Source organism: Trachemys scripta, chromosome 22 (genome assembly GCF_013100865.1).
Source record: "Trachemys scripta elegans isolate TJP31775 chromosome 22, CAS_Tse_1.0, whole genome shotgun sequence".
NCBI classification, from domain to species: domain Eukaryota; kingdom Metazoa; phylum Chordata; order Testudines; family Emydidae; genus Trachemys; species Trachemys scripta.
In genome coordinates this window covers 2,339,335-2,352,909 of record NC_048319.1, presented here as the reverse complement: position 1 = coordinate 2,352,909, position 13,575 = coordinate 2,339,335, and the positions used below count along the sequence as shown (strand labels likewise).

Genomic DNA, 13,575 nt, shown 5'->3' with positions numbered 1-13,575 from the left:
GCCTGGGAATCTATGAATCTAACGAATTCTTCCAGCAATGGTGACTCTGAAGGAACCTTTACACACACACGCGCGCACACACACGCACACACACACACACGCTAACAATAAGGTGGTGGGGGGGTGTTTCCCTTGCTTTGCAGCTTCCATTTTTCACTAAATCTTATTTTTGAAAACTCTCTTTGCATTGGTTTTGGGGGAGTATTGTGGGCTTTGAGTCCAAAATCCTAAGTAGATTGGACAATGCCTTCGTTTTTAATTTAGAAGAAGAGCCTTTATTTTGTACCAGCTTTGTTTTTGTTTTTAAAACCCGCCCTGGGCTAGGTCCAGCTGATAAAGCTAATGCCAATAAGCATCTTCTGCTCCCACTGACTTTAAGGTTACCCGACTTCTTATCTATCCTCCTCTTCCTGCTTCCTCCCCTTATCTATGGTGATATTGTTTGGTTGTATTATGGTAACCCAGCTGAAATCCAGACCCCCGTGTGCTAGGCGCTTCACAGGCAGAGAAACAGTCCCTGCCTCCACAAGCTCACAGTCTGACAAGACAGAATCATAGAATATCAGGGTTGGAAGGGACCTCAGGAGGTATCTAGTCCAGCCCCCTGCTCAAAGCAGGACCAATTCCCAACTAAATCATCCCAGCCAGGGCTTTGTCAAGCCGGGCCTTAAAAACCTCCAAGGAAGGAGACTCCACCACCTCCCTAGGTAACCCATTCCAGTGCTTCACCACCCTCCTAGTGAAATAGTTTTTCCTAATATCCAACCTGGACCTCCCCCACTGCAACTTGAGACCATTGCTCCTTGTTCTGTCATCTGCCACCACTGAGAACAGCCGAGCTCCATCCTCTTTGGAACCCCCTTCAGGTAGTTGAAGGCTGCTATCAAATCCCCCCTCATTTGATACCTTAAAGTCAGTGGGAGCAGAGGATGCTTATTGGCATTAGTTTTATCAGACAGGCACAGCGTGGGAGGAGAAACAGAGACACCTGTGACTGGCGAAGTCAGGAATAGAGCCCAGCTCTCCTGAGTTCTAGGCCAGTGCCCTGTCTACTGGGCCATGCTGCATCTAGCAGTTGTCACCTCTCCTTGTCCCTTCATCTCTGCCCTGGGGATCTGCCCCCATTCTAGCCCTTGGCAACCAGCCACTAGTGCGAAGCCCTAGCATAGACTAGCAGAGCTGCACTGGTGCAAATCACGTTTACATCGAGGCATTCGTACTGGTGCAGCTACATGGATAGTTGGTCACTAGGGGCCGGAATCGGGGCAAATCCTGGACTGGAACTAGTATTCTAGTGGTGATAAGCCCCCCCTATTCCATTTCCCAAGTCTCCTTAGCCAGCCTGGGGTATCTGCTCCACCCCACCCTGGTGTATGTGTCTAGGGCAAAACTCCCTCCAGAGAAGAACTATAGACATGGTTGAGAACTAGATAAATTCATGGAGGACAGGTCCATCAGTGGCTGTTAGCCAGGATGGTGTCCCTAGCCTCTGTTTGCCAGACGCTGGGAATGGGCGACAGGGGCTGGATCACTTGATGATTCCCTGTTCTGTTCATTCCCTCTGGGGCACCTGGCACTGGCCACTGTCGGCAGACAGGACACTGGGCTAGATGGACCTTTGGGCTGACCCGGTACAGCCGTTCTTATGGTCTTAAATGTAGATGGCATTATAGTATGTTGCTTCAGAACAGGCTTCAGCCTCTGGAACTTGCCCCAAATGGCATTTATAGTATTGTCAGGGTTTTGTCCCGTCTTGCGCGCCAGTCAGATGCTGCACGATGTTGCCACAGCACGCGCACCCCCTCCGGCCATGTGCCCTCCTGCTGCACTCCGAACCCTGCTCCCGACGTGACCGACACAGGAGCAGCCCCGGCTCTCTTCACTCCCTGATCCGGCCTCCTGCAGCGTGGTGCGGGTCAGTGTGTTTGCAAAGCGCATAGCACGATGGGGCGCCGGTCCGTGTCTGAGCCTCGGCGATGCTACTGCGATACAGATACTAAATAAGAATTAACATTACGCTCTACTGTAGCTCACGACCTAGTCGGAGGAGTGAAAAGTGACAAGAGCGGGCTGAGTCATCCAGCACACGGGGGATAAAGGGAAGGGAAAGCCCGGGAAGCTCCGGGTCTTAACGCTTCAGCCTGTGAGATTTCCAAGGGCAAGACCTGAGGATCCGCATTCTCTGGGGCTGCCGCTCCAGAGTTATTGGGCAGACCCGACGCTCCCCAGCCCAAAGGCAAACCCACCCCTTGCTTGCCGCCCCGAGGCGGCGTGAGGTTGGACTAGGCCATTGGCAGGTGGTTCTCTTGCCCCTCGCTGGACTGAATTACTCAGCGGCCATGGAGCATTTAGCAGTGAAAGGTCCTGATTGTAGCCCAGTGGGCGTCAGGTTCCTACCTCTGCTTGGTGGCGTTATTCATCTGCGCTTGACCTTCATTGGCTCAAGGGAAACAGGTCCCCTCACGTTGCCCCTGATGTGTATTCAGGCCAAAACCCTCTGTGGGTTTGTTGGTTGGGGCCCAGTATGTTGCTTGGACTGTGGTGAATTGTAGCTTAGGAACGCCACCGAATGTGTGTGGGGGGGTGGGGGGAGAGAATCCCTTCTCGATGCCAACAAAATCCCCCCCCCCCCCATACACACACACTACTGGCTTGTTGGTCACCATGTTAACTCTTCCTGGGGAGTCACTGCGGAAAAAGGAAGGGAAATTCTTCAAACAAGCGCGGAGGAAACATGAAATAAAGCCCCAAAAGCGTTTGGATGTGTCCTGAGGTGGGCTGGGTCTCAGGAGATCTATGTTCAGTTCCCAGCCCTGCCTCTCCTCCCCTGTGTGATCGTGAGCCGATCACGTCATCTGTCTAGACTAGCTGATCACACGCACACTGACATCGATAAATCTAGGCTGCCTATCCCCCACCTTTCCTCTAGATAGATTATAAACTCTTTAGAGAACAGACTACCCCTTACCATGTGTTCGTACAGCACCTAGCACAGTGGGGCCCCAAGCTTGGTTGGGACCCATGTCCCATTTCACAGCCGTTCGTAGACTCCCACTACCCCCGTCACCTCAGCCCAAGAGCCAACATTTCTTCCCAGCCATTGTGGCTCAGATGATTCCGATGTCCAAATGTCGTGGTAATTTATGATATTGTCGGTCCTGAGGCCTTGACTTTCGGTAAATCCCCGACCGGATTTTTCCAGAGTGGGGTGCGTGAAAACTGATCGTTGCACAAGCTGATGCCTGGGTCTGAATTCAGCTCAAAGGCCTTCGTTAGTACACAAGGAAACAAGCTCAAAGGAGATTTAATTCCAAACTGAAACGCAACACGAATTTTCTGGGGGGGGGGAAGAAGGTGTGCCAAGAAACAACCCTCCTCTCCCCCCTCCCTGTTCGGAGCTGGTGCCGCCCTCCCTGGCATTGAGCAAACTTGTTGCTACAGATCAGCTTGCTTGAGAATGAGGCCGACCCCCAAATCTTTTCCTGAGCCTGGAATTAAGGTCCTGAAAGAAAGTTTGGTGGTTAAAATCTCCGCTTCCCTGGCCCCTCGGTGCTTGCTGGTCCTTGCCGAGCCCTGACCCCGTATCCTGATGCCACATCCCGGGGGCCAGCCTGGTGAAAGGATGCATTGAGCTCAGGCCTGCCCCATTACGTAGGGCGTCTGCATGCACATCTCAGGACCCAAACAAGACTGAGCAAAGCCCTCCTGGCCAGTGGGACTGGGCTAGACGGGACCCCTGGGCTCTTTTCAGTCTGATTCTATAAGCCTTTGCTTTTAATTCTTCTCACTGGAGTTTCCTCCATCAGAGGGTCCCGCCCCATCCCTGAAATCTTTCCAAAGGTGGAGGAGGGGGAGGTGCAAAGAGTTAATTTGATGTGCCTCTTCCCTCTGCCACCCCCACCCTCACTTGCACAAATCCGCTCAGTGCATGGGCAGTCCCCTGCACCGCTTGACGCTGATTGTTCTCGTCAGGGTGGAACTGGCTTGACTGTTCCTTTGCAGACTCACCTGCTCCCAGCAGGCTGGCGGTTTGGGCTCACTCGTTCGTAAGCCTTGAGCTACTGTGTCACCTCACAGCAGGCCTCAGACGGGGCCAGTTCTGCTGTCACCCACTCCCGACGGCTCTATTGCATCCATACCCCCCGCGGCGCGCTCGGGCTGCAGGAGCAAAAAGGGCCCTGAGCACAGAGCCTGGCAGCGGTAGAGAAGAGAGGCCTGGACCCCCACCTTCCCACTGAGGAAGGAAAGCAGCCTCCAGCCAGCGATGTTCCTGGGTGAATGGGTATGTTTGTGGGGCTGGAGAATGGCAGTGAGAGGACACTGTAGTGTGGCGCCCTCCAGGACTGGCAGGGAGGGGACGCACCCACCTGACCCTCTTGGGCCTGGCAATAAACCCTAGCTATTTGACATTAAATCAGTCCCCAGAATAAAGGCAGGGAAAAGGAGTGATAATAACCTTCTGCCATCGGGCCCTGACCTGGGACTCAGAGGACCTGAGTTCAGTTCGTGTCTCCACCATCGCAAAATGCTTTACAAAGGAGGTCAGTGTACATTAGCCCCAATTTCTAGATGGGGAAACTGAGGCACGGAGCCATGAAGTAACTTGCTCATGGTCACCCAGGAATAGAAGCCATCCTGAGTCCTAGTCTAGGGCTCTATCCTCTAGGCCAGTGTTTCCCAAACTTGGGACGCCGCTTGTTTAGGGAAAGCCCTTGGCGGGCGGGGACGGTGTGTTTACCTGCCGCGTCCGCAGGCCCGGCCAATCACGGCTGTCCCGAGTTTGGGAAACACTGCTCTGTCTAGGCCATACTGCCTCCCCATACTCATTTTCAAAGGGTGCATGTCCATCACTTTCTGACCATCTAGCCCCTTTAAGGAAACCCAAAATCATTAGTCTTTTTTTGAGAATATGGGCCGAACTCATTACGTTTTGTTACTGGACTTGAACCCAAACCCAGCAAAATGTTGTGGGGTTTCATTTCAAAGGCTTTTGCACCAGGCAAACTCACTGCAGGCGGGAGCCAACTGCCAGGAGGTAAAGGGTTAAACGCTCCATTTCCCTCCCCCAGCCATCCAGTGCCCTCCTGACCCAGGGCTAGCAACCTAGAGATGAAGGGCCCCAATCCCACTCCTAGTTGCCCTCAACTGCCCCCTACCCCACAATCAGCTGTGTATAATGGGGGGGGGGCTGAAGTCCTTCTCATTTGCTAAAGATTCCGGGTACAAATTCACTTTTATTATTGGGGGTTTTACTGCAATGCATGGGGGGGGGGGTTCTGATGCACCAGAATAGGAAGCACCTTGTAATGAAAAGGCATCCACTTATTATCCTCATTATTTATTACTAGCTAGCCATGGGGGGAGGGGGAGTGTCAAATCCTCAGACTAGAACAACAGGCAAGGAAGGAATCCCAATCCCAATCCAAAACCAGATCTGGACCCAGATTTTCCAAATACCCTCTATCTTTATAATGGGACAAACCAAAGCCCTGGAGTCAAACAGCCCCCCCCCCCGACCTTCCGGGAGATGCAGTCTGGACGCGGGGTCAGAAACATGTGGCGTGGACCTGTCTCGGAGCGGGAGACTGATCTGAGAAAGGGCAGCAGAGCTCAGGGTCTTGGTGGCCCTTCGGAGCCCATCCCTGCCCGGGAGGACAGTTCGCCCAACAAATCTAGTCCCTTGGGAGCGTGAGATTGATAAAGTGGGAGGATGGAAGCGGGGGGCCCACCCGTGTCCCCAGCAAAACACGCTCAGCCTTTCTCATGCGAAGCACCAGACCCAGCCGCAATGCCCGCCCACCCGCCCTCCTCCAAGGGCTCCCGCCGTTGATCTCAGCTCCCCCCCACACTCCGCTTGTCATTCTCCAGGCCCACAGGAACCCCCCCACCACCACCTTGGGAGCAGACTCCGATTCCCACTGCCCGGATGGGGAGGGGGAAGAAATTAATCCATATGGAAATGTATGTAAATCAGTTCTCTGACTGGAATCACCAGCTGTTTCCCCGACACAGCTTTTCCCTGCGTGCCTTGGGGGGGGGGGGGGCAAATGGTGGGGGAGCTGCCGAGGGGAGGGGGCAGGGGTGAGCAGAGGAAGGAGGAGACATGGGGGCATGGAGGAGGTGGAGAGTTAACTCCCCTTTTCCCTTCATCTCCAGATGCCTCAACGTTCCTGAATCCCGGCCTGAAATGATAACATCCCCGTCCCCTCCATCCAGCGCCACAGGCCGCTCTTGGGGGGCTAATGCCGCAAGGCGCTTTCTCTGCCACCCCCACACGTGTTGAGCGGGAAGAGCCAGCCTCCGCCAGCACCCTCCTCGGGACCTCCGCTCCGCATTCAGCTGCCCAGCCGGGCCTCGGCTCCGCTAGCCAGCACCCTCCGGTCCGCATTCCGCTTCCCAGCCGGGCCTCGGCTCCGCTAGCCAGCAAATTCCCACTGGGAGCCCTAGTGTAGAGCAGCTGCTGGCAGGTTCTGGAGGTTTAGCCACTGTGCCAATTAAACTTGTCCATTCACTAATCGCCACCGGAGACGGCTGGGCATTGTTTGATGAGATTGGATGGGGCCGGTGGGGGGAGTGGAAAAAATATCCACTTGTCAAAATCAAACCTTCTCACGGTTCTGACAAAGTTCTTGACTTGAATCATTTTAGAGAGAGAAAAAAGAAGTTTAGAGATTGTCAAACCCCTTCGCTGTGACATTTTCCAAACGAAAAGTTCCGCGTTTCCGGCTCAAAGAGCTTTTTGGTTTAGAAATGTAATCGCATTATAGCAAAAATAATTAACAATAACAACGGTCAAAGTGTAAATGAAACATCTTTGAAATGATACAAACCACATGTTCCGACTGGCCCAAGTCAAGAGGTTTCTCGGGCTTTTCAGTTCTCGGCAATGTTTAAATGTTGATGTTTTGTCCCCTTTCGCGACAGGAAGAATTCCTGAAATCGCAAAACTTTGCCCAGGATGGGAGTACCAGGATTTCCCACCAGCGCCAATCCTCCTCCTTTGTGTCCTGCCCTGAGGGGCAGGGGCGCTCGCTCAACCTCTCATTGTTACCCTTATTCCTTATCTGTGTTCCTGTCGGGCTTAGGTCCCTCGGTCACAGACCAGGACCCTGCCGTGCTCGGCACTGTACAAACACAGCGCAAAAAAACAGTGCCTGCTCTGAAGCGCTTACAACGTCAGTATAAGACGAGAGATGACGGTGGGAAGTCCAAGGAGACAATGAGGCGTACTGCTCGGGGAGATTTGCAGGAGGCTGGCCTGCTTGGCTGAGTGGACACCCTTGGGAGTCTCATGGTCAGGCCAGAGGCTCATCGGGCTGAACGGCTTTGTTCATGAATATAGCAGCCGTGGTGCCCATGCCCTGTTGGTCAGGCTGGGAGCTCTTTAGCAAACGGGACTTCCTGAATGTTTGTACATCCCCCAAGCGCATGTGGCCCTATGCTGGTCCTTGGGGCCACTGGGTAGTGCCACAATATAAATAATACCTTATTAATAACTAATGAATAATCATTGGCCCAGTGCACATCACCCTTCACAAGGCAAATCCTCTGCCGGAACCTGCATAGACTCAATTAACATCCGCTCCAGACTAGGCCCCTTTTAATATTGGTCACAACTGTGTTATTGTCGGGTTGGGGAACGGATGAGTGGAAGTTTCAGCAGACAAGCCAGCCAGGACTATAGAGAGTACAGAGTGTTAGCAATGCCTTGGCGTCTGAGGACGAGTGAGCGTGTGATACTTGGTCTGGGCCAGCCCGGTGGTCAAAGCCTGGGGGGGCGAGCTCAGAGGTTTGAGCATTGACCTGCTAAACCCAGGGTTGTGAGTTCGATCCTTGAGGGGCCACTTAGGGATCTGGGGCAAAATCAGTACTTGGTCTTGCTAGTGAAGGCAGGGGGCTGGACTCAATGACCTTTCAGGGTCCCTTCCAGTTCTAGGAGATAGGGATATCTCCACATTTATTTATAAAGCTCTGCACTGCAGGACAGAAGTGCTGGGTTGCTACCCCAGGGCTGGGCACGCTGACGAGACAATGAGCCCGGATTCTGTCTGTGTAAGGAAAGTGGTTCTAACGATCAACCAAGGTAGAGCCCATCCTGTCCTCCTCAGCAGGAAGACCCGTGGATGCGATGCGAGGTACCGAGGGTGTCTGTACAGAGGATTATAGACTAGAGGCAGGCAAAGGGCTCAGAGAGGGATATGGTAAACCACTTACGCAGTAGAGCTGGCTGAAATGTTTTTAAATAATTGGTGAAAAGTTTTGAAATTTCAAACTTGTTTTTATTTGCAAGGTTCAAAATGGACCTTGATTGGTTGGGTTGGGTTTTTGGGGGGCGGGTGTTGAATTTTGATATTGAAATATGTTATTAAAATGCTGATCTAAACTTTTCAAGGGTTCAGAGATTTTCAGGCCAGAAGATGCCATTAGATCATCTGGTCTGACCCCCACATAGCACAGGCCAGAGACACTCCCCAGTTATCCCTGCACTGAGCCCAATAACTTGAGTTTGACTAAAGCAGATCTCCCAGATCTTGATTTGAAGACATTTCGTTTATTGCAAACCAGGTTTGATCACCTGGCTATCGAAAACCATTTTGTTAATATTGACAGTAAAAATGTCTGAATGAAATCTTGCAAGAAATAGAAAAAAAATTATCAATTTTTTTTGCAAAAATACTTATTTTTGAAAAACAGCCATTTTTGACCCCAAAAAAGTTTCGTTCCGTACTTTTAGCAGCTCTGGCATGCACACACAGATGAACACACAGTGCCCGTGTGTACACATGATCATGCATGCAGCCACGCGCATACACACATGTGCATACACTCTTGGAGAAAGGAATAAATCTGTGTTAATTCCCTACACGGAGCAGATCAGGGGAAAACAGTGATGAGTAAGAAATACCCCACAAGCCAAATTCTGCTGTAACCCGATTAGAGACAGATCCAAGGGTATAAATGACCGAGGTAGCCTCAGAGCGCAAGTGCAAGTTGAGGGGAAAAGAGGCTCTCCGTAGAGTGATGCTCTTCGGCTCAGGGCTCGCTCTACCTGAGCGGCAGGTGGCCGGAGATGAGCGCCAAACATCGCATCTTGGAAGAGATAAACACCCCGATGGGCCAATTAATCCACGTGGCCTCAGCCCTGAAGCTGTATGTAGTGCCTTATAGAGGAGGGGGCAGTCCGTGGTGTGTGTGTGGGTGGGGAGGTCACGCTGCATACTACTGGGGACAAGGGGGGAAGCCCGGCAGAAATCGAAGTTCTACAAAGACGTTATTAACTAAGAACAAGAGAGAAAGTTCAAAGGAACCAGCTTCTTTCCAGACCCCGCCCAGATACTAACATGATGTACGCATTAATTTTCAGGAAATTCTGCCATCCCGCTGGCCTGACCCTATCCCAGAGGGCTCCGCCAACCGATTCCATCCACGTCCGGGGGTCAGGCAGGCCTGGAAGGCGACTCACTTAGCGACGGAGATTCATGCTGCGCACCTCACGCCACCACAACTGGGCTTCTCCGGGGGCGAAGTAAGGCCATGGAAAAGAACTGCTCTAGGCTGGGATTTCCAGAGCAGCTTGTGGGCGTTAGGTACCCAACTGGGAGGGGGGAAGCATGCGGGGGCCCAGTGTTTCCTGAAAATGAGGCCCCTTCCAGTTGGGCCCCCCAAAATTAGGACACTCAACATTGCTAAAAGGCAACAGAGGGTCCTGTGGCACCTTTGGGACTAACAGAAGTATTGGGAGCATAAGCTTTCGTGGGTAAGAACCTCACTTCTTCAAAATTGCTAGTTGCTTTTTAAAATCTTGCCCTGGGTGACCTGTCCAGGGTGACGCAGAGAGGCTGTGAGTCCAGGAACTGCAGTCAGGTCTCGTGAGTCCCAGGCCTGTGTTTCACCCACAAGGTCGCCCCTCCTCTCCCTGTTAAGTATTGACCCAGCTGTGACTTGAGGCCCCCTGTTGTCATTTGTTCTCTGTTCTTTCAAGATTCCCTGGGGAGAGCTGGCCCGTTAGGTGCGCCCTGTCCCCCAAACACGTGGCCCCTCACCCAAGCCAGACGTCCGTGACATCTGCTTCTAAAAACAATAAAGGGCCAGGTTCAAATCCCATTGGAAGGGCACTAGGCTCTAGATCGGGTCCTCGATACTGCAGGGCTGGGGGCCACCACGGGCGGCTATGGCAGTCGATGCCGTGTCCGAGCCACGCTGCGTGTGCAAAGTGGTCTCGCTCCTCCGGTGCCTTACACGGCTCTGTCCCCCAGGAGCCAAGCAGTTAATATATTCTCAGCACAATCCCCCTTAGTGCATCTGCTCTTCCCACTCCCTGTTGACACCTGACCGGCGGCCACCTGTGTCCGATGAACAGGGCATTTGTAAATGACGACTTCCCATCAGTCGAATTAATAAGAGGGGGATTTCCGTCTCTGGCCCACAAGTTCAAGGTAAAGCATAAAACCTCTCATGATCATCTCCTTCCCTTCAGACGGCTCGGAGGAACCTATCATTGCAGTAGCTGCTTTCTGCAGGGCAGAGGAGGTTGTGGTTCTTACTGTGTAATTTAGGTCATGGGGGTGAAGGTTAACAGGAGGAGAATAAAAGGATCTGCCAAACTTCCTGATAATTAAAAAGACACAGGATCCAGGGGACGAGCTGGACAGAACATTTCCTGGACGTTCCCTGATACACTGGTTTCTCTCTTGTCTGTGGGCAAAGAGGGCGGAATAGGCAGGCCAGGCCCACAGTGTGAATCAGCGAGTAGCAGAAATCCGAGATGGGGAAAAACCTGTTAGATCATCCCATGCACAGTCAGGGCCAGACTGCTCCCTGCAATAGAGTGTGTGCAGTGGAGAATAACCAGTAAACTTTCTTCCCTCTTCCCATCACTCTCATTAGAGTCGCTCGCTGCTTTCTGAACACCTAGGTTCGCTTGTTGGTGTGTGTGTTACAGTGGCACTAGGGTGACCAGACAGCAAATGTGAAAAATCAGGATGGGGGTGGGGGGTAATAGGAGCCTATATAAGAAAAAGACCCAAAGCTCGGGACTTTCCCTATAGAATCGGAACATCTGGTCACCCTAGATTCTAGTCGCTGCACAAGCATGTAGTGAGAGAGAGTCTCTGGCCCAAAGCTCCTACAGACACCAGAGCCCAACCAGACAAAGGGTGGAAGAAAGGAAACACCCTTCTCCCCATTTCACAGATGGGGGACAGAGGGCTGATGTGACTGGGCTGTGTCACACAGGCAGCCTGGGGCAGAGCGGCAGTCTCGTAAGTCGCAGTCCAGAGCTTTAACCACAGGACCTTCCTTCCCCACTGAGCTAGATAAGTGGTTACATGTCAACAATCACGCGGTGGAGGTCACTGCTGCAGAATTTGCTGCGACTCCAACAGGCTCTTGTTTGACTGTATTATCAAAATAAAGGCTACAACTGGCAAACCTGGGGGCTTAGGGTGAGGTTCCTAAACCTGCCTTGAGATCCCCAAGGAAAAGCGGTCTGATTTCCATAGGTGCTGAGAACTTCTGGCTCCCAGATCTGCAGGTCCTCAGCACCTTCTCTTTAAATGGCTAAATATGGATCGAAGCGTTAAGCTGGGTGAATAATTGAAGTTTTGGTTCAACGGGTGAACAAAAAAAATGGGGGCGAAAAAATTGTTTTGGATAGAACTGAAACATTTGTTTTTAATTTCTCAGTGAAGCAAGGAAGTAAAAAAAAATTACATCCGCTCTAACTAAACTTTTCGTTTCAGTGCAGGGGGGTCTATGACCTTTTTTGATATATATTTTTTAAATAACGTTTAGGGAAATTCTGAAATGAAACATCTTTCCAAAATGAAAAGGCCAAACTATTTCTGAATTTCTTCTTCTTTTATTTGTTTATTTTAACTGCAAAATCTACCCAAATTCGTACACAGTTTGGTCACTCTAAATCTGCATCTTTTGGGGGGGGGTTGTTTGTTTGTTTGTTTTGTTTTTGTTTTTTGGGGGGGGGGGTTGCATTTAAGAGTCGAAGTTTCACAGCCTGATTGAAACATTCTGGCCACCAAGAACATGCCTCTTAAGGCTGGATTCTCAGAGGTGCGGAGCACCGGCAGTTCCCACTGGGGGAATCCTGGCCCCAATGACGTCAGTAGCAAAATGCCCATTGACTGCAGTGAGGCAGGTTTTCCCGCACTGACTAACGCTGGAGTTGTGGGTGCCAATCGGGTCTGCAAATCAGGCCCTTGGGGCGTCCACACTCCCAGACAGGCAGGGAGGCGGGAAATGTATGTGATGTCCTATCACTGAAACAGCTCTCTCTGACTGACAGGTGGCTTGATCAGAAGATGTGATGTTGGATGAGCACAAAAGCCACAGGAACGGCCCGGTATTTGTAAGAGGTTCCATTTGAAGATTTGTTTCCTTTCCAAAATAAAAACAGTGACTAGCGTGTGGCCAAAAAACAAACAAACAAACAAACGTTTGGCCAGCTGCGTTCTCAGTAGTAAGACAAGCTGTGCATCTCCCTCTAAGCAGAAGCACCAAAGTAAACAGAGTCAAATCCAGTGCGGGGGGGTTGCATTCTGCCTCCTAAAATTCCCCCTGTGGTTTCCACTGGATACGGGGTTAGTCTTCAGTTCCTGTTCTATGGGGTTGTATAGTTGTCATGAACCCCACTTGGGCCACTGGTGGGATTTCAACCCATAAACAGTGTTAATGCTTAATCTCAAAGACTAAATCCAACAGCTGGAAGCCGGGGCAGACTGAGTCTTTTATGTGGACTAGTCACTAGAAGGTGATAAAAGCCCCACACCTACAAGCACGGGTTACATAGCATTGCGGCGTGCTGTTACACAGATACTGTGTCCCACCCCGAAGGCATGTCTAATCTGGGTATCAGTTTGTAACGCGACTTGGGACCCTATGGAATGAAAGACACTATTGGCTGTGTAAATTCTTAGGTGAGATGTGTATTAAAAATATGAATTTGACTCATAATCTGGACTCCTCTTTATTGATTTACTTTGCTGAAGCTTGTAGCATTGATGTTCCCATTTTCTTGCTGTGATAGCCGAGAACGCCTCCAAGCTCCCGGCATGTGCTACAGCTCACACACATCCTCCAACACATGCGCCATAGTAAGCACCCCTTTGCCGTCTCAGATTGGATGGGTCTTTACAAATAGTCCTCTCATTATAAACCAGGGATTACCTCACCAGCCAATGGGCAGCCAGGATTCCCCAAGGTTCCAAAGCGTGTTCATCTCGCTCAGTGGTTGATCTCGCAAATGAAATTCTGATTGGCTGACTGAGGAGGAATGTTCCACTGGAGTAAAGGTGTGTGTGGGGGAGGTTGCTTTTGTAACAAAAGTCTGAGATTTTATTGTAAGGGGGTGGGGGAGATGGGCTTGTTACACACACAGACTTTGGGGCATTCGCAGTCCCAACCGAACATGAAAGTTGCGAGTGGCCCCTCCCTTTAGGAAGCCACCCAGCCAACCCCTGCTCCCAGCCTTCCGAGTGTTCAAAATTCAGATTTTGGCTTCTGTTGTTTCAGCCCCTCTTTACTTTGTGATGAATTACTCTTGTTGTTAGCGTGCTGGGG

The 13,575-nt window shown here is 51.4% G+C and overlaps 1 long non-coding RNA gene across 6 annotated transcripts in view; it reads left to right on the top strand.

Moving 5' to 3' along the window:
• Window positions 1–12,423, top strand: part of LOC117868908 — a 121,382-nt gene extending 108,959 nt beyond the window's left edge. For all 6 annotated transcript variants that reach the window (XR_004643731.1, XR_004643733.1, XR_004643732.1 and 3 more), the window contains 2 exons: window positions 9,365–9,526; window positions 12,302–12,423. This is a non-coding gene — a long non-coding RNA (uncharacterized LOC117868908). The remainder of the gene's footprint in view (window positions 1–9,364; window positions 9,527–12,301) is intronic.
• Window positions 12,424–13,575: the final 1,152 nt, after the last annotated feature.